Source organism: Balearica regulorum, chromosome 22 (genome assembly GCF_011004875.1).
Source record: "Balearica regulorum gibbericeps isolate bBalReg1 chromosome 22, bBalReg1.pri, whole genome shotgun sequence".
Lineage (NCBI taxonomy): Eukaryota > Metazoa > Chordata > Aves > Gruiformes > Gruidae > Balearica > Balearica regulorum.
In genome coordinates, this window is record NC_046205.1 from 3,826,564 (window position 1) to 3,844,529 (window position 17,966).

A 17,966-nucleotide genomic window follows, 5' to 3' on the forward strand; every position below is an offset into this window, starting at 1 on the left:
GACGTGGAGCGACTTCGCCGCCTGTTTTCCTCCCTTCGAGCAGCCGCAGCAGAAGGAGGTGGCTGTGAAATGCTGGTCTGTCAGCCCGTGTTGGCATGGGGTGTATATAGGATGTAACGACTCCATCCATCCTATGGATGGGAGCCAGCGTGGGCGAGGGACCTCGCTCGAAATCACCCGCTAAAGAAACCAAACCTGCAGCTGGTGCAAGCCATGCGGTTCGGAGCTAATTTCTTTAACTGCTGGTGCTGTAACTCATTTAATGCACCCCCCCAAAACTGCAACACCGAACTCAGCCCGTTGCCGCCGAGTTACAGGCTGGGTTTACGCGCAGACGTTAAGTTTATCAATCGTTGCCGGTTCTTCCGTTCGACGAGCCGCTCTCGAGCGACGGTCGGTTGCGTTACGGCAGTCGAGGCCAAATCCAGCTCTGAGGTTACAAACCGGCCGGCTCGGGCGAAGCGCTGAGCCGTTAAGGACGACGGCGTGCAGTGCGGCATGTCCCGAGCTCCGAACTTCTCTCCTCTCCTTGGAGCACCGAGAGAGTTTGTAAATTCGTGTCAAGCTTGAGCAAGAGCTGTAGGGCTGTCGTTACCCAGATCATTCTTTTTTAAAGTACAAATAAAGAGAGCAACATTTCATCTGAACACCTGAATGCTGTATTACGGTTTTTATAGCTGGCCCCAGGGTGCTGGGAAGCTGCGGGCTGCTCTGCGAGGCTTTCTGTGCTCTGAAGCAAGGAGAAATAACCGTCCTCGTGGAGAAACACAAATGCATTTTGGCTCGGGATGGAGCAGGGGGCGGTTGAGCGCCGCTCTCCTCCGCTCTGTCATGTCAGCGTTGCGTGACGGCCGTCTGCGACGGCAACAGCAAACTGCCAGACCCCGATGAGATTCGTCCCTGGCGAAGCCAAGGGGAGCTGAACCGGACAAAACGCCGGGCAAAGGCGATGTTTGCTGAAAGCCTCGCCGGGACCCGAGGCAGGGGCTTGCTCAAGAGGAGCTCGCCACGGGTCAGCAAACGGCGCTGAAAGGGTATTTTGCAAGCGTGTCTCTGCCTCTGCTTTTGAACTTCTTCCAGGGTTTGCAGCGCTTAATGGCGGGAGACGATATTACAGCGGGATGCGATGCTGCGGCGGGAGAGCAGCGCAGCGATGCAGCGTTAGCAAGTGGGTTTTGTCAAAGTTTCCATCGCAGGGAGCTGCGGAGCCGCGTGCCAACGTGGCCGCCCTTGGTCTGCACGAACGACGAGGGATGCGGGGTTATTCTGCCAAATCCCATCGGTGTGTGAAAATATCTCCTCCTGAAAAAGCCGTAATTCCAGTGCCAAAGATCCATAAACTTGTCCAAAAGTTAACTTTTTACGCCCCTCTTTGGAGGAAATCCTGCTGACCGTCTGGTCCAGCTTTCCTTGGAACCTGGGACCCCGATTCATCGAGTCGGTGGTAACTTGGGGCTGCCGGTGCCCGTGTTGTGCCCCTGCTCTCTCGCAAAATAAAATCTCCCGGAGCAGCTCCTTCTGCCGAGGCAGCACAAACCCTGACGGACGCCCGGAGCCGAGCAAGATGCAACGTGGGCTTGGGAGGACCCAGCAGCTTTCCCCATCCCCAGCACGGAGGGGACCTGGAGCCCACACCGTCCCGTCACCTTCGTGGCAACAGCAGAGCCAGAAGCTGATGAAATTACTCAGCGCAAACGAGGAGCGAGCGGGGGGCTTCTGCTTCCAGCCCTCGGCTTGAAAGTCCTTTTCGCAGCAATTCAGCATCTGACTGCAAGCAATTTATCAGGAGAGAGTGGATACTGCTTACGACAGAGGGAGTCTTAATATTGCATTACTTCATTTATTTAGCACCTCTCCCTTAATGCCCAGGGGAAGGATAATGGGAAACAGTGTTGTGGGTTGCTGGGGGTTGGTTGTTGGTTTTCTTCCCAGCTAAAAGCAAACATCTCCAGCTGGTTCTTGGCTCGGAGAAGAAATATGGGCTTTACAAAAAAAAAGAAGGGATGTCAAGTTATTAAAAGCTGCAGGAAGAGGAAGTCTTCTGAGATGGGAGTGGAAATGGGGCCAGAGAGCTGGAGCCAGAAAGCAGACGTAGGAAGCGCAGGAAGGTCGGAGGCAGTTGTGCAGTGAATGTGCAGGTAGACGGTAATTAGTCACCAAGTGCTGGTTAATTTACGGTCACCAGCCTCTCACACCTGACTCACGCTTATAGTCCCTTCTCCGCTGTGCTCTCATCTTCAGCAGCAGCGATTCCATCTCGCTCCCAGGTCTGCAGCAGCTCCCAGCCAGGCGGCTCTGGGGGCCGGCAGAGCCAAAGGGACCCTCTGCTCTGCCCGGAAAGCCGATTAGCACCCTGCTACCGGGGCCACGCGCCGCCGCCAGCCGGGGCTGCGCTGCAGCCAGGTGCCGGGGAGCAAGGAGCCGGAGCCGGGGGCTCAGCATCCCTCCCAGCACCCGGCTGGCACCGCTCACCTTTGGCAGCGCTGAGCCTCTCCCGGGGCATTAACCTGCCAGAAAGCTGTTGGCGTCGGCCGTGAGCGCCGACATGTGTCTTTGCAATTGAGTGCTGGTTCCTTATCCCCCCCCCCCACCCCGTGGTGCGATTTGGGGAGGCTTTTTTGGAGTCGCGGGAGCCGGGTCGTGCCAGCAAACCCAGCGTGGGAGCGCTGGGAAAAGCGGTGCCGGCTGTGCTCGCAGGGACCGTGCCACCTTCCAGCCCTCCTCTTCCCTTTTCCTTCCAGGAGCCAGGCGTGATTATCACCAACATCACGGTTCCCATGTCAGGGCCGCAGGGTCGCTCCTCTCCCTGCAGAAAAACATATCGGGTGAGGCAGGTTGTGAAACATCAACCCCGTCAAGTTTTGGCTCTAAAAATCCCCACTGACTCCTGTGATTTATCACTCACCCAGCTGCTACTTGCAGCTTGGAAAAGATAAGCGAGGGGGGGAAAAAATATATAGATTTTTATAAGCTTGGCTTTAAAGCCCACAGACTCAGGCCAAGACTCCTGTCCTGGCCAAGGAACAATGTTATCAGTCACGGCTAAAACAAAACAGCCATCCACTTCATGCTGCGGTACCAGAGGGTAATTCTGCTGCCGCCTTTTCCCTGGCACGCGTCTTTTGAACCACGCTGCGAGAAAACCGGTATTTAGATACCAAACCCCCTGCCGCCTTCCTTGTCTTTCAATTTATTCCCCAGGCACCTTATTTGCCCCAAACTTTTGCCACGGCAGTTTCTGTTTCGGGCAAGACACGTACCCGGGGCATCTCTGAGCCGTTGTCTCTCTGGGCAGACAGGGTGATGCCCGGGGGATTCTCCTTCCCTCCTTTCAAACCAGCTGCTCTGCAAACTTGGGTCCAGATCATTCACTTTGTGCCTCCGAGGGTTTTTGTTGTTTTTTTTTTTAAATGTTTCCAGCCATTGCCATCAGCGATTTCTTCCCCAGCAAAACCTCCAGCCTCCGTGCAGGAGGAAAAACAGTCCCAGGGCTGAGTTTTCCCGACGCTCTCGCTGCAAACCGCAGCAGCGCTTTCTGTCTCGGCTGTTAATAATCCCATGGACGGTAACACCACTCCAGGCAAAGTTTTTGCTTAAAAGCCTTGATGATGATACTTTGCAGGGAGTTACTTGGCTTGTACCTTTGCGTTTCCATCTCCTTACCCAAACCTTGCCGTAACAGCCCCCAAACTTGCCGCTTGTCAGGTCTTGTTTTAGCTACAACCTCCTCCCTTCCCCTGCTCAGCGGCGTGAATTTTAATGCGACATCCCAGCGCCAGGCCTGTCGCTTGGCTATTGCCTGTATCACGGGTTCGTACTGATGAGCCCCAGGTCTAATTAATGTAATAAAACGTGTAAAAGTACTAAATCTCCTCAGACGTGGCAATTTTATCACTTCTATATACTGTCACAGCACAAGTAAAACTGACAGTAAAGAATAAAATGGTTATGTCTTTGGCATTTTTTATTACTTTTAATATGCTACCTTTTTTTGTTACTGGAAATTTAAATTATAATGGTATGCTTCACTTAAAAAAAAAAAAAGTATCCATAGCAACAGGAACATCTAAATCATTACAGGCTGATCACTTCTCTCCTAGAGTCACATCACATGCCTTTCAAAGACAGTCCCAGAGGTGCAGGATTTTAATAGAATTTTTTTTTTTTTTACCTTTTTTGCAAATAAACAACTGTATACACAGCACTTTCTCCATCAATATGCTGCCTACAGAAAGATCTAAACCTAATAACTGCCAGCATGCTTCATTACCCGGAGAGGGAGGGTTTCAGGCTCGCTCTTGCAATCCTTACTTCATACACGCTGTCTCGTCTGAGTCAGTGCCTCCTGGTTATCCCGTGTGAAACGGGAGAGTTTCCGTCGAGTTGATGTAAACTCTGTCTGGAAGCAGGGAAAGTAGAAGGGGAAGAGGAAGAGGAAGGGGAAGACCAAAACTGCTGAGTCTGCAGCATCAGGAACCGGCTTGTTAGATGAACAAGCTGGTGTCAGTCTTATTTCTGATTTATTCTTTCAAAACTCCTAGTCATCATCCCCAGAAAACAACCTCAGCAGCTGCTCGACAATTAAAAGGTGATCGGTGGGAAAATACCCAGATATTTTTCAGCCACCGTCCCGACATCTGAACCAACTCGGTGACTTTTGGTCCAAAGCAGTTACAGCTTTCCACTCTTGAAAATTCCTTCACCTTAACCATTAAAAAAAGCCCTTTTTTTAACGTGCACAGAGCTGTTAAATATGAGAAACAAACATGCTGGAAGACATAAAAAGACTTTTCTTTTTTTTTTTTTCCCCCTCCGATCTCAATTATAGGAATCCTATGCATCATCTGGATCAATAGTAGGTCAAAATTGCTCAGCCAGAAAGATTTTATATCTAAAAAAGCAGCAGCTGATAGCCTTCCTCTAAGCTCATGTATTATTATGTTATAACTGAAATTATGGTAGTAAAGCATGTTTACAGGCTCTCTTGGAAAGCTCAGGTTAAGAACAAAGGCTTAATAAATGTACTTGTACATAGTAACAAGATCTTAAACCAAGCCTGCGTGTATCTGAGATCTTATCGCGTTCAGTAATAGCGGAGATTTGCTTTTTGCGTCCTTTGTTTCCCACTGCCGTGTGGCGCGTTCCTGGGTCACCGTTCCCTGCGTTTTCCCCCAGAGGTGGCTGCAATTCCAGGAGGATTTATTTGCAGAGCAGCACATGCAAATTACAGTGGAACGAGGCAGCCTTTAAAAATATGAAATATTACTTATCACTTAACCTTTGCAGAATAAGAGCTGACACGCAGACAAGCGGTTGTGGTTCACCGAAGCCGGGCCAAAGCACGAATGTTAAAAACAGAGAAAATGTGTTGGGGTTCTTTGGCTGGTTTGATTTGTTTGTATGGAAGGGTCGGGGAAGATCCGTATCCGTGGAAAAAGAGGAGGCTCCGAGGAGAGAGCTTGCAGGTTTTGAATATGGTCGTCATTGGGGTGATGCCGGTGAACGCTGTTAGAGGAACCGGGTCTATCGTCTGTCAGTGACTTTCAGATCCACCTGGTTTCATACGCGAGTTAAAAAAAAGTCAGAGTGAAAGAAGGTGGGTGGTTAAAGAGAACTGAGAATGATGCAAAAAATCTGTCAGACCTGCAGATCCGGCTCACATTTGAAAATCACCCTTACAGCTCCTGTGAAATCACCTTTTAATAAAGACTCTATAACAGGAACCTATAATTTTGTGGCTGATGCACGAGCCAGAAGGCAACCCAGTTCACTCTCACGTAGCTTTATTAAAGCCACGGGTCCAGCTGGAGTCAGAAATATTTACTTTGTGCTGAGCATGCAAGATCGTACAGAAATAGTGGGCACTGACCTTTGATACCAGGCAGCAAGTTAAAGCCCTGTCTCACCTCCCTCCCAGCTGTACGGCATCAGGTCTAGCAGGAAGGTTTCCCTAATCCATAGGTGAAGCTCTTTGACTCACAGCTTCTCCCCTCCCGGAGCAATTAAATAAATCCCAGAAGCCACAGCCCTGGGTTCTTGGGAGTATTTGTTCATGCAGTGGTATGTCTGTGGGCAGGGAGCTGGGGCTGTGCTGCTCTACCTGGGGTTTGCTGCTTAAATTGGGCCAGATTTGATCCTCGACATTTGTGTTTAAGGCTTTGATGCACCTGTAAGTGTTTTGCCAAGGATGCAGTGGGTCAGAGCTAATTAGCAAAAAGTCATTGTCTGTATCTAAAAGTGGTTGGTGCTGGAAGGACAACACCTTTGCTTTTAAGGGTGACAAGAGGACGGACCTTGTTTTTTCACGTCGGTTAAAGCATTTTGATCCATTTTGGCTGGTGTTGTATGAGTCAAGACTAAATTCTGGGGGAAGACTGTCAGAATCTGGGTTACTTGCTCCTTTGTGGATCTCCCGTTTATATATTGAGCTGACCTGACTCAAGTCTGCGGAATGTGATGGGAGAACAGGAAAAGCTTCTGGTGAAGTTATTTAGGGACTTCTGACAGTTATGAGCATACAAGTCATTTTACAGCTATGACAGGAGAAACTTGGCTAGCGTGCTGGTTGTATTTCATAGGTGCTTCCCCCTGCCCTTGATGTTATGTGCCTTCCCAGTTCTGCTTTTTATGTCCTCAAAATGACAGCGTGGTCTCTTGAGGCCGGGGTAAGGCAGAGCCGGCACAGGCTGGAGCAGCTTTTTTTCAGTTACAAGTGTTCCTTCATCTCGTTAACGAGATTGCATAAGGAGGTGCAATACTGCTGAGCTCAAAATTACATCTCTTTATTTCCTACCTGACACAGCAGCAGCAGATGACAGAGACAGCTGCAAACAAGTTTAAAAGTATTGCTTCCTCAGAGCAAAATTCAGGAGATAAGACGTTTGGGTTTCGTCTAGCTAACCGAAAACCCGTGGGGAGCGCCGGATGCTGCTGCCTGATGCCTGCGACTGCCATGGTCGTGTGATATCGGCTCCAGGCTGGCCCAGAGCACTGCAGAGCTTTCGAGGGCGCCCACCCGTGTGTTTTGCAACAAGCTGTGATTTATGGGATGCCTGCGGAGCAGCTGGTCTCTTTGTGATAACGAAGGAGAGCCTGTGACGTGACTCCTCCGCGAGCAGGGAATGGACTCTTCAATCCCGGAGGTCCTTTGTGTGTCCCCGCACCAGCTCCGCATCCCAGCTGACAATATGATCCCAGTTGTCATCCCCTCTCTGGTCCAGCAGCAGCAAATCAGTTCGGATGGCTGCAAGCTGATCTGCTCATTTTACTTGGAGGGAGCGCAGGTGTGGTCCTGCCCTTGTATTGTCAACACTTCTCCCCTTGCGCTGCTCCTGCCAGCTTTAGTTAAATGCCATTGAATCGGTCTCTTCCAAGTGATTAACTCTCTCTCAAACCCTCAGTATGATCCACACGCTGAGCCAGGAGCGATGGAGCTGGGAGATGAGATTTGTAGCCAGAATCTGGGAAACGTTCGGTCTGGAGCAAGGCGAGTCTAATCCTGACCTGCCTCGTTGTCTCTCGCTACGACTGCAAAGTTCAAAGCAGGGAGCGATAAAGCCTCTCTTAAATGCTGGGTCTCCTGATGAGCTCAGGTTTTATCTGGTTTGGGACCTACTAAGGTCATTTCAGGAAGGTGCTGAAGTGATAACATAACGCAATATCTGGAAAGGCAGTTTCTGGCTGTGTGGTGAGAATAAGTGCAATAGATTGTAAAGCCAGAGGGAACCATTACCAGCATCTAGTCTGATTTTATACAGAAACACATGGTTCAGAGATGTACTTGGTAACATTTGTGCTGAACTCCAAACTTCCACCTGAGTTACCAGATCTCTTTAAAACCACACACGGGCTTCAAAACTTGTAGAAACAAGGCAAGAATTTCCTATATCTTAAAGACCTTTCCAGTCCTGATACAAGACTGTATTCCCTCTCCTCAAAAGTTTGATCCACCAGGTGCAAAAGAGCAAGAAGGTGGACAACTAGCTCAAGAGGAATGTCCCTTCCATGTAAAGCAGCTTTCTGGAATCATTTTGATCGTCTGCCCCTGGATTTTTTTCCTCTTGCCTGCAGGAGGGCTCTCAGCAATGGCTATTTGAGGGCTGAAGTTCCTCCTCTTTTATCTGCCGGAGCTTCTGACGCCAGTGCCGGGAGGATTTTCTAGGCTGAAATGGAAAGAGCCCTGAGCAAGTTGGGCGAAAGGCTTTGGAAGTGGGCCATTAGCAAAGCATTAAAGCCTGAACTGAATTTGCCTTCGGCAAGTACACGCAGGCTTCCCTGGGTTTTGCAGGCTTCTTCCCAGCCCTGATTTGAGATGCTACTGGATGATGCTGCTCCTCCAATCCCGCAGCTATGGGCTGTGAGTCCCAGCGCACGGGTACGTCTGTCCTCCTCCATCGCAGACTCGGTGGCTTGTGTCAGAGCGATGGCTGGAAAATCCACCTGACAAATTGAAGCAGACACAAAGCAACAACCTTCCAAGATCAGCATAGGTGACATTGCTTTTCCCCTACCAAGCAGCTAGAAAATGCGCAATTACCACCTCCGTACAGTGCTACTTAACTCCCACAAAGATACTTGAAAGTACCTGGCCTCAGCGCTGGCTGTGCTGATTAACTCCATGTCCCGTACAGCGTTTACAGTCCGTGGGCTTGCGCTCCAAGGAAGTTCAGCCCGTCCTGAGTGTCTCTGGCTTCAAAGAGCCGCAAAACCTGGGAGAATATCAGCAACGTGAAGACCGTTGCTATTGCAGCTCCCCATCGGAAACCCATCAGGCAGGCTAGAGGATGCCGTGTGCCCACAGACCATGCGTTTCACGTCTTGACCATGAAATCTTTGGCATTTGTTTTCTTTCTGAGGCTGGGACAGGAGGACAGTGCCCCGAAACGTTCTTTTCCTTGCCTCTCCCTTCCCCCATAACTACTTGATTTCCCCCCTTCCCTTGCACTTCTGAAACCTGGCAGGTATATTTATAACCCCGTATTTGCTATTTTCCCCAGTTCTCATTTTCTATTTTACAGCCTGGCCACCTGGTCAGAGCCTTTTTCATCTGTATGCAGCGTGCGTGGCTGATACAGCCCGTAAGAGACCTGTTTTTAAAAATGCCTGCTAATATACAACAGCTTGAGGCACAGAAATACAAATACTTTCTCCCCCCTCTTTTGGGCACCACTGCCGGCTGCAGTGTGAGCACACTTGCTCACACGGACATATCTAGCTGGAGAAGGAAAAAGCACCGACCTATACAAGGTTTGTTAGGGTCCTTGGAGAGGATCTGGTTAGCCTGGAGGAGGATCTAAGGAAGATTTTGCTTGTTCTTTTGTGCGGATTAGGCATTGCCCTATGTGCAAGCTTAAGGTAGGAAAAGGAAAGACAAATGTCTCTTGAAATGTAATTGGATCTATGGGTCCAAGTAGGAGATTTGTCATTCCATGGGATCTCTTGGATAACAGATGGAGAGTGATGGGACAGTGAGTCTGGGCTGGTACCACCTGGAGACACCAGGTACAGAAAAGCATTTTCTTGTTTCATAGGGCTGCAGCACCATAAAATTGTTTCATTTTGTATTGACGCAGAAAAAATTGAACGGCAACTGAGGAGGACGTTCCTGAAATCAGGAGCAGCCACGAGGACCAAACCCCGCTCTGTCCCACCAGCACACCGCAGGGTCCTTCCTACGGCACAGCCTTTGCTGGCACTTCCACCAGTAAAGCCCCACAGTCAAGAAACGGCTCATACTGGAAAAGGGAGCTCCTCTGTCGGTGCAGGGCAATTGCCTCCCCGATGCCGGGATGATGAGGCACCTACAAGCTGTGTCGGTGTCAGAGGATGTGTTTTGCTTGCATATGCCATGAGTTAGGTGGGACATCTCTATTCCAGACTTACACTGGCAAAATGTCAATAGTTTGGTGCAGAATTCCCCAGGCTCCCGTATAAATATAGTGCAGACAGTGATTCATCTGAGTGATGTTAGGAGTGACCTGTTCCTCAGGTTGGGACAGATGAGCTTCGCCCTGAAGGTGACTTAAAAGTTATTCTGGGCTACGCTGAGCCCTCTCCATATTTCAGTGTTTATGAGGACGCATGGTGCAGTGCGCAGCAGAAAGAAGGCAACCATCCGAAGTGGATTTAGCCTAAGAGGGGAATAAGTTGGGGTTTTTTAATTTTTTTTTTTTTTAAAAAACAGAGTGACAATCCTGCCTTTGGGGGAGGAACAAAACCAAACAAACCTGCGAAATAGGACTGTGACACCAGCATGTCTGCAAAGTGCAGATTCTTCTTTTATGGCTTTAGTTTATGACTTCCCATGATCATTTAAAATCTTAACTCATATTTCTTGTCTGGATGCTAACGATCTGACACAGGAACTCCCACTCTGGAAACGTGAACTCACAGTGTCTCTATTTTCCTGTATTGGTTAATGTCTGGATAGGGAAAAGGGTAATTCTATAATTTGGCAAAGCAATGCATAGCAAAGCGCTTCAACAACTTTTACTCCTCTCTACAGGGAATAGAAATATATTTAGCTGCTGGAACATCTGCCCCATTAGCCTTATCTTTTCTTTTTTCCTATGCACTCTTGACCTCTTTGAAAGAGGTTTAAATTCTGCTTACCTTGAAAGTCTCTGGGGATGGAAAACAAGCAAGACATTTATCCCAATCAAGAACCTGGCAGCTTCAGATCACTAGAGAGAGAGGCAGGTATCATCTGAGAAGTGCCCATAAAATACTCTGGAACCTGTGTATTAATCTTAACGTAATTGCCCAAAGGGCATCTACTGACCTACTTTACCCTCCAGTGTAAGTTACTGTACAGTTGACAAATGATTTCAACAGAGCCTTAGTGGTCACCTGAGGATGGCCAATATATAGCACTGTAAGCTGGAATTTTCATTGCAGCACATAATTTAAATGACTTTTAACTCTTTGGAAGTGTTTCTTTTTCCTTATAATGGAAATATTTACGTTATCCCATTCAAATGCTCTAAGGTGTCTTTATTTGTCTTGGCCTGGCTCATAACGGTCTAGTTCAAAAGTATTAAAGTTTAAGGGAAATGAGCTTGGTGCCGAGGGAAGTAGGAAAATATTTTTTCCTCTGTAAGACGGATCTGTTTGCATTAGGAAGGGGCTTGTTCTGTAATGGCGCAGGCTTCTCATTTACCATGTGCAGGGGAGCGTCTGCGGTGGATTCGGCGTCTTGCTACATCGCTTTAGTAGCACAGGAAAACAATCGAGAGGGGTTGAAGGTTTGATCCAATGAGTTTATCAAGGATTTCCTAAATGGTGCCAGAGAGAATCCAATCTAAAGACAGCAACATTGGACGGCAACTTATCTGTAGACAAATGGCCGAGGGACCTCCATGGCTCATGGAGTTATTGCTTGCCATTAAGTCTAATAACTCTAGTTAATAATCTGACCCAAAGGTTTCTTGTACTGTCGTCTCTTGCTGAAAAAAACAAGACTCCTTGTCCTGTGACAGCTATTTTGATAAGTTTCTTTGCAACCTCCATAAACTGGTGGCTTTTAGTCTTTGACTTGTGGTTTCCTAAAAACAAATGTCCTCTGTGTAGATTTCCATATGGTTTATCTGAACTTGGTGGGGTTTTTTCAATATTTTTTATAGATTGCTACAGAGCAGTGTATTAACCCCAAGGGTCTGCTAGCCACAAGTGGGAGATCACTGTCTTAAATTATTGGAGCACTTATCTATTAGCCAGAAGAATTCACATACTAATCCTCACCTAAAACTATCCCCTTCGGGCATGATCCTCTTCAGACTCAGCACCAGATTTGAAAACTGCCGAAGCCCTGCTGAAATCATTAACCCCATGGCATAATTATTAACAGGAGCAACAGTTCAAGCAGCAGGTCCGAAGCAGACCGTTGCTCGTGGGGCTGACATAAACCATAAGAGTTCTGAGGTAGGTAATTAAAATGTATGACTGCGTTTCATCTTTGGCCAAAACACAGAGCAGAAACAAAAAAAACCCTTTTTTTTTTCCTAGTTTGTGGACAATGAATAGGACGAACAGAAAGGCTTTTCCTCCCATGCTCCCACATGATGATTAATCTTCCCAGCATTTGAAGATGTTGGTCATTATTTCCTGGCTTGCCTTGAAATCCCCTCTTAAAAAGCAGCAGCAGCAGGATATATTTGTATGATGAAAGAAGATTTTTGTGAAATATGCATTTGTTTCAATGTTCTCAGAGCAAAGCTAGCCCAACCCTTCGAGGAGAGCAGAGATTATCACATCTGGGGGAAAGCAGAGACCGCTGCAGGCATATGAGGACGTCTCTGGATTCGGGACTGACAATGGACTACACAGATGGTTGTCAAACAAATGGAAATTCACCCTTTGGGAGATTATTTTCCTTTAACGACTAAACCAGTCTTTAGTGACTACCCAGAAGCCTGGCAGTTTCTGAAGGCATCATTCTGGCTGGCTCCTTCTGTGGCTGGAAAATTCCTCTGTTTTGTCAAATAGGGTCCCTCGGCACGTTTTTGAGCTGCGCTGGGTCCCCACCAACGTAAGATGAGACTGTCACCTCCTGGTTTCTTTCCAAATACTTGAGATGACTGCAGACTTGTTAGGAAACTTTGAATAGCCAGATTTTACCTGGAAAGGAGGGCAGATCTTCCTGCTCCAAACAACCTGAGTTAAAAAAAAACCCCAACAAAACCAACCAACCAACCGATTTAGCTATAGACAGAGGGTGATTAATGCCCCAGGATGCTGTTGGAACCACCGCATCTTATACAAACTGCTTTTTGGATTGATTCCAGATACTTTTTTTTTTTTTTTTGAACCAAACCAAATATGTGAGTTTGGTTTGAGATTGTTGCTGTTTCTTAATCCTTCTGTTTGTCAAAATACTGTTTTTATTTCACTTTTCTTAGACACATCTACTCATCAAGTTCATCACTGACTTGTCTGCAGTTCTGGTTAGCCTGAATGGCATTTTCTGACAAGTCAACTCTTTTTTTTCTGAAAATTATTCTTAGACATTTTCCACTTGGGATCTTATTTCTGAAGCCATCTAAAATAGGATGTTGCCCCACATTCACAACAGAAAAATCATTGCATTCTTGTGGCTCTTATCTTGCTTAAGTAGGGGAAAATGGAATACAGTCATTCTGATGATGCTGATTTTAATGAGGAAAAAAAAAAACCAACCCACCCTTGTGCAGCCTGCTACATTAGTCACCTGGTGTTACAGGAAAGTAATAAAGTAGAACTGTTTCTGCTCTTTCCTCCGTGCACCTTATGCAATGTTTCTGCTTTTGCACTATTTTTCATTGTTTTATATTTTTCCCTGGCATAGCAGAGGTAAGATTGTTGAGACATAGACCTTTACCATAATTAAGCAAGATTTCTCCTCTTGTGAAAGCTCGTTCCTACTCAATTCTGGTTTGAGACACATAGAACAGATTGTTATCTCAGATGTGAATGGCTTTTTCCCTTTTTCTTAGAAAACTGATCAGTCTGGCTGAGGTGGTGGTGGGTTTTATATTGTGCAAATGTCTCCTGCTAGCAGAGAACTGCCATTTGAATTCTCAGCGAGACTTCCATGCATCCCTGAGTGTGAGTCTTAATTCAGATAATTAATATATTGTGTGTATGAATATGAAGGTAAAAGAAAAAGTCAAACCTGCAGATCAGGGCATGATGGTGCATCTCAATTCAGAGGTTTGGGGGGTAGATATGCTATTGTCTGTGGTTTGAATTTGGCTGTAGCTCCTACTAGCATTTCAATAGCTTCGTAGGCAGGGTGAGCTGCCTTCTCTGCGTCAGCCGTTCACTCTTGACTGGTAAGGAGACGAAGGGGCTCAGTAGCCCCCTGTCTTGCAGGTTTAGCACATGAAAATTGTATGCCTGCACAGCACAAACTAAATGAAATCAGGGCAAAATGCCGTACTAGTTGACCTGTTCTTGTTACTTGCAGCTTGCAAGCCTCCTCCTTGGCAGCACAAGATGGTTAATAGATGCTGCTGGGATCACTTGGAGGAGGAGGAAGGCTGCTCCAAAGAGCCAAGCCTTAAAAATGTCTTTCTACCCCTTTATCACCTACTTTACACATCAGTTTTCTCACACCATATGTAGGTTGGTACTCCAGGCTGTGGCCAACTTAGTCTGTCGGCTGAAGTCATCTAGGCTATATACCCACCCTGTCTAGGTGACATCGCCATGGTTACATCATTATTATAATTTAGCCTTTCAGGTGTCTCATTAGAATACCTCCTACCAAAATGATCCCAGTAATCCATCAGCACACGTGCTTTTTGTGCTTTGTTCCATAAGTAACACAAGGCAACAGCACACTCTCCTAGGTTAAAAGCAAGCTACTACATTGTGGAACCGCAATCCACTCTCACATAGCAGATAACGAAGTTCCTAATTATCTAGGCTTCTCAGGAGCCTTGTGTCCTCTGCTTGTATTTCTAAAACCTTAAAATAATCAATATCAGACAGATTTTTTCTGTCCTGAGTCATTACAGGCCATCGGGGATTGTTTCGCTCCTCACTGCGTGTAGATGAGCCCTGCTTCGAGAAAGTTTAGGGCTGTTGTTTGCATAAAGTATCAGCCAGTTTAAATGTATGGATTTCCCCTTATCTGATCACAACCAGATAAAATGACAGTAGCTGCAGCGAGCCTGACAGCCTACACACATCTAAGCCTTTAAATAGACATTAGACCTCGCTGCTCGCAGGTGAGGAAAAGCAGTCTTGGGGCTGCACGGAGAGGGGAGATGCCTCAGAAGCTCTGTGCTTCCCAAAATGTTCCCCGCTGGATCACGCGTGAGCGAGAGCCCAGGGTGGGAAGAGCCAGCAGCCATCCCACGCAGCGCGAGCCCTCCATTCCCAGCGGGAGACTCGGCAGCTCGTAGGATCAGGCTTCACAAAGCTGAGCAACAAATTAGGCTCCACGCCACGGTACAGTGTCAGAAATCTTTTAACTACGCGCCAAAAGATGGCACCTTGTTCTGTCAACCTCCGTGCTTGTTCTTTTAGAGGTAAAGGATTCCTTCATTTTTTAAAGCTGGCAACTTCACCAGGTTTTGTTGTCACTATCTATACTTTGTAGTAGCTATCAACAAAGTTTAGGTGTCTGGTTTACATGCTGAGGCTGCCCTGTTTTAAGGATGCATTTAAATGTACTATCCCTTTCTACTTCAATAAGACAAAGCTGGGTTGTTGGGTTGGGTTTTGCTTTTTTTTTTTTTTTTTTGGCAAAACTAAGTATGTTAACTCTGAAACTGTCTGCCAGATCTACAGAGCCTTTCTTCCATCTGTCTCCTCTAGCCTTTCATTGCTGTGATGTCTAAAAAAAAAAAAATCACAGGTTTGAGTGGCTCTGAGAGTTGGAGAGGGCTTTCTGGCTAAGAACTGGAGTGCTATTCCAGCACGAGAGACATCCCAGCCACTCCTGCAGCCAGAATGGGAGCGTGTTCTACAGCGAGAGGGGGGGGGGAAACCTCAAGCCTGCTTTTAAAAGATAGGCTGGAGGCTTGAGCGTAATTATCTTGCCAAACTCTTTTGCCTCGAGTATTATCTATCACTCTGTAGTTTTCTTCCTCACAGAAAGGTAGATATTAAATTCTATTTTTCTTATGGCCATAAAAAAAGTAATTTTCTCAAAATTATTTCTTCCAATCCTGCTAAAAACAAGAACTATAATGTAGCAGGACCCCCATCTTTCCAGTAATTACACTCTGCCTCCTGACTCCTTCAACACCAATTTCTCAATTTATTTGGCTTATGTCTGGAACTGCAGTCATAGGCAGAGACTGGGCTCTCTGTCTTCTTATTACACAGGCTAAATTGTTTTAAAAATGTAATTAAACATTTACCTTGAAGACAATGCTTTGTCTTCTTTAAGAAGAATGATATCTTAATTTAACCTAATTTAGAAAACCTTTAATTTCTAAGCATTTACCTTCAAGACAATGTTATGCTAAACACAAAGCAAAATAAAAAAGATTTCTTAATTTAACTTAATTAAAAGATAAGCCTTCAACTTTTCTATCACTGCTGTATAAAATGAAGAGCTAGGCATAGCCTTTTGGTTTGTTCAGAACTGTCTATTTTTTTTATTATTTTTTTATCCCTTTGATTTGTTCTCAGCCGTCGATTTTATTATCCTCCTTGATGCCCCTAAATCCTCTTAGAAAGCAGAGCTATCTAACCTTTTTGGTCCTGGGGCCATCTATAAGAAGATCAAGGGACCATCACTGCAACACAACAGTGGAGGTTTTTGGTTTGGTGGGGGGGTTGTTTGGGCCTTTTTTTTTAATTATTAATTTTTAAAGGCTGAGACAAAATGCAGCTGCTTGAGATCTCCCCAGGGCAGAGGAGATCTGAGGGGGTGAAGGACCTTTTTTTTTTTTTTCTCCCCCCTTTAGTGCAAGGCTGAGACAGGGTGTTAGGTGTTGGGAGAAGGGATGATGGAAGCCTGTGGCACGATGGTCCTTGGGGGACCACTGATAAATGCATGAGGCAGGGCAGCAGTAAAAGTCTTCCCACCTGCACCAATGCTCAAAGTAACAGAGCTGGCAGCTGGCTTTCAGGTGTCCCCCCCTTCTCCTGAGCAGCTGCCCTGCGAAGGCGTGCAAAGAAGCAAAACCAAATCCTTTGCAAGGAGCTCCCCGGGCTCCAAGGAGCCTGTGGAGCATCTGCCGCATTCAGCGAGGCTCCGGCGCGACCTGCCAAAACGGCACGGCCAAATCTACTCCCCTCTCCCTCGTGGTGCAGCTACGGGGCAGGGAAGGGAGAGCAGCTGTGCAGAGCGCTCGGTGCTCCTCGAGCAGCTGCTCCGGAGGAAACCGGACACAGTGGCTGGGAGATGGTGCCCGCATTTTCCTCTTGCTCAGGCTGAACCGCTCCTGCCTGCAGATCACAGGGAATGGTTCAAAGGACACGTTTCAAAACCAATTAATCAAGATGCAAATGTGCCTCTGAGGGTGGTTGCGGTCAAGGTCCACTGGGCAGCTACCAGACAGCTAAAAGCACAAAGCTTACTTTTTAGTTTTATTTTGACTAGATAAAAACCTGCAGCAGCTGTGGAGGTGTAAGGAAGGGTGAGGCAGGATGTTCACCGGCCTTGGGCATAGCCGGGCCGATAGCAGCTCCCGAGTCCTGCTCCTGGAGCTGCTCTGCTGCCTGCTTTAGATCGCTTAGAGCACTCTTCAGAGCAAAACGACAACATAACTGATTCTCAGCTGAACCGTTCCAAATGTGGGGCTTCAACGTGCTCCCGCTAGACCCAGCAATCAGATCAGGTATTTCTTTCCCGTGGCGTTAGTTATTTATGAAGAAGGAGCACGCTGAGCGCAGGAAGACGCAAACAGCAGATGATTTCTTTCCTCGCAGCTCCAGCTCCTTTCCAGCCTACAAAATGTTCCCTTTTAGCTCTTCCAAGTTTAGTCACATCAATACTCGGGCGGCTGCAGTTTTACCCTTTCCTGTCAGCCTCCTCATGCTGCAGCTCCTCCTCATGCTCGCAGCACCCAAAAACCACCTCTGGGACCTCCGCCCAGCCAGCTCTGTTTCTGACAGGTTTCGGGTGCCTTCGGTTTTGGGTGGTGGCCTTTTTCCTCTTTTGTTGCTAGTTCTGTGGAAGATTGTTGTGGGTTTTTTTTCCTTTAACATTTATGAGGAGAAACACTTTCAGTTCATCGTCTTCACCACTGACACAGCATTGCCTCGCAGCGTCTGCCAGATGCTGTTAGTGCTTGTACAGTACATCAAAGGTTAAGGTGGGATGAAAATTTAAGTGGGATTTAGATGTGCTTTGTGGTAGTTGACTTTGGGGTCACAAAACCCAGAAAGAAGCGTTTTGTGTGAGAAAGGTGGTTCCCAAACCATTCCCGGCCCCTCTCTGAGGCTCCGGGTCAGGGACCAGCTGCCACCGCAGGCCCTGGGGACAAGACCTGGGGGCTCCGACCCCCTTAGCACGCAGCAGACCTCGG

General features: G+C 47.2%; 1 long non-coding RNA gene across 2 annotated transcripts; it reads left to right on the forward strand.

Moving 5' to 3' along the window:
* The first annotated feature begins 1,980 nt into the window (after positions 1-1,980).
* LOC142604865 (uncharacterized) lies at positions 1,981-14,265 on the forward strand. 2 transcript variants are annotated; one of them, XR_012838704.1, is made up of 4 exons: positions 1,981-2,138; positions 10,593-10,698; positions 11,622-11,919; positions 12,004-14,265. It is a non-coding gene; the product is annotated as an uncharacterized LOC142604865 (long non-coding RNA). The 2 variants fall into 2 exon arrangements; XR_012838705.1 differs by lacking the exon at positions 1,981-2,138 and adding an exon at positions 8,135-9,856.
* The last annotated feature ends 3,701 nt before the right edge of the window (positions 14,266-17,966 follow it).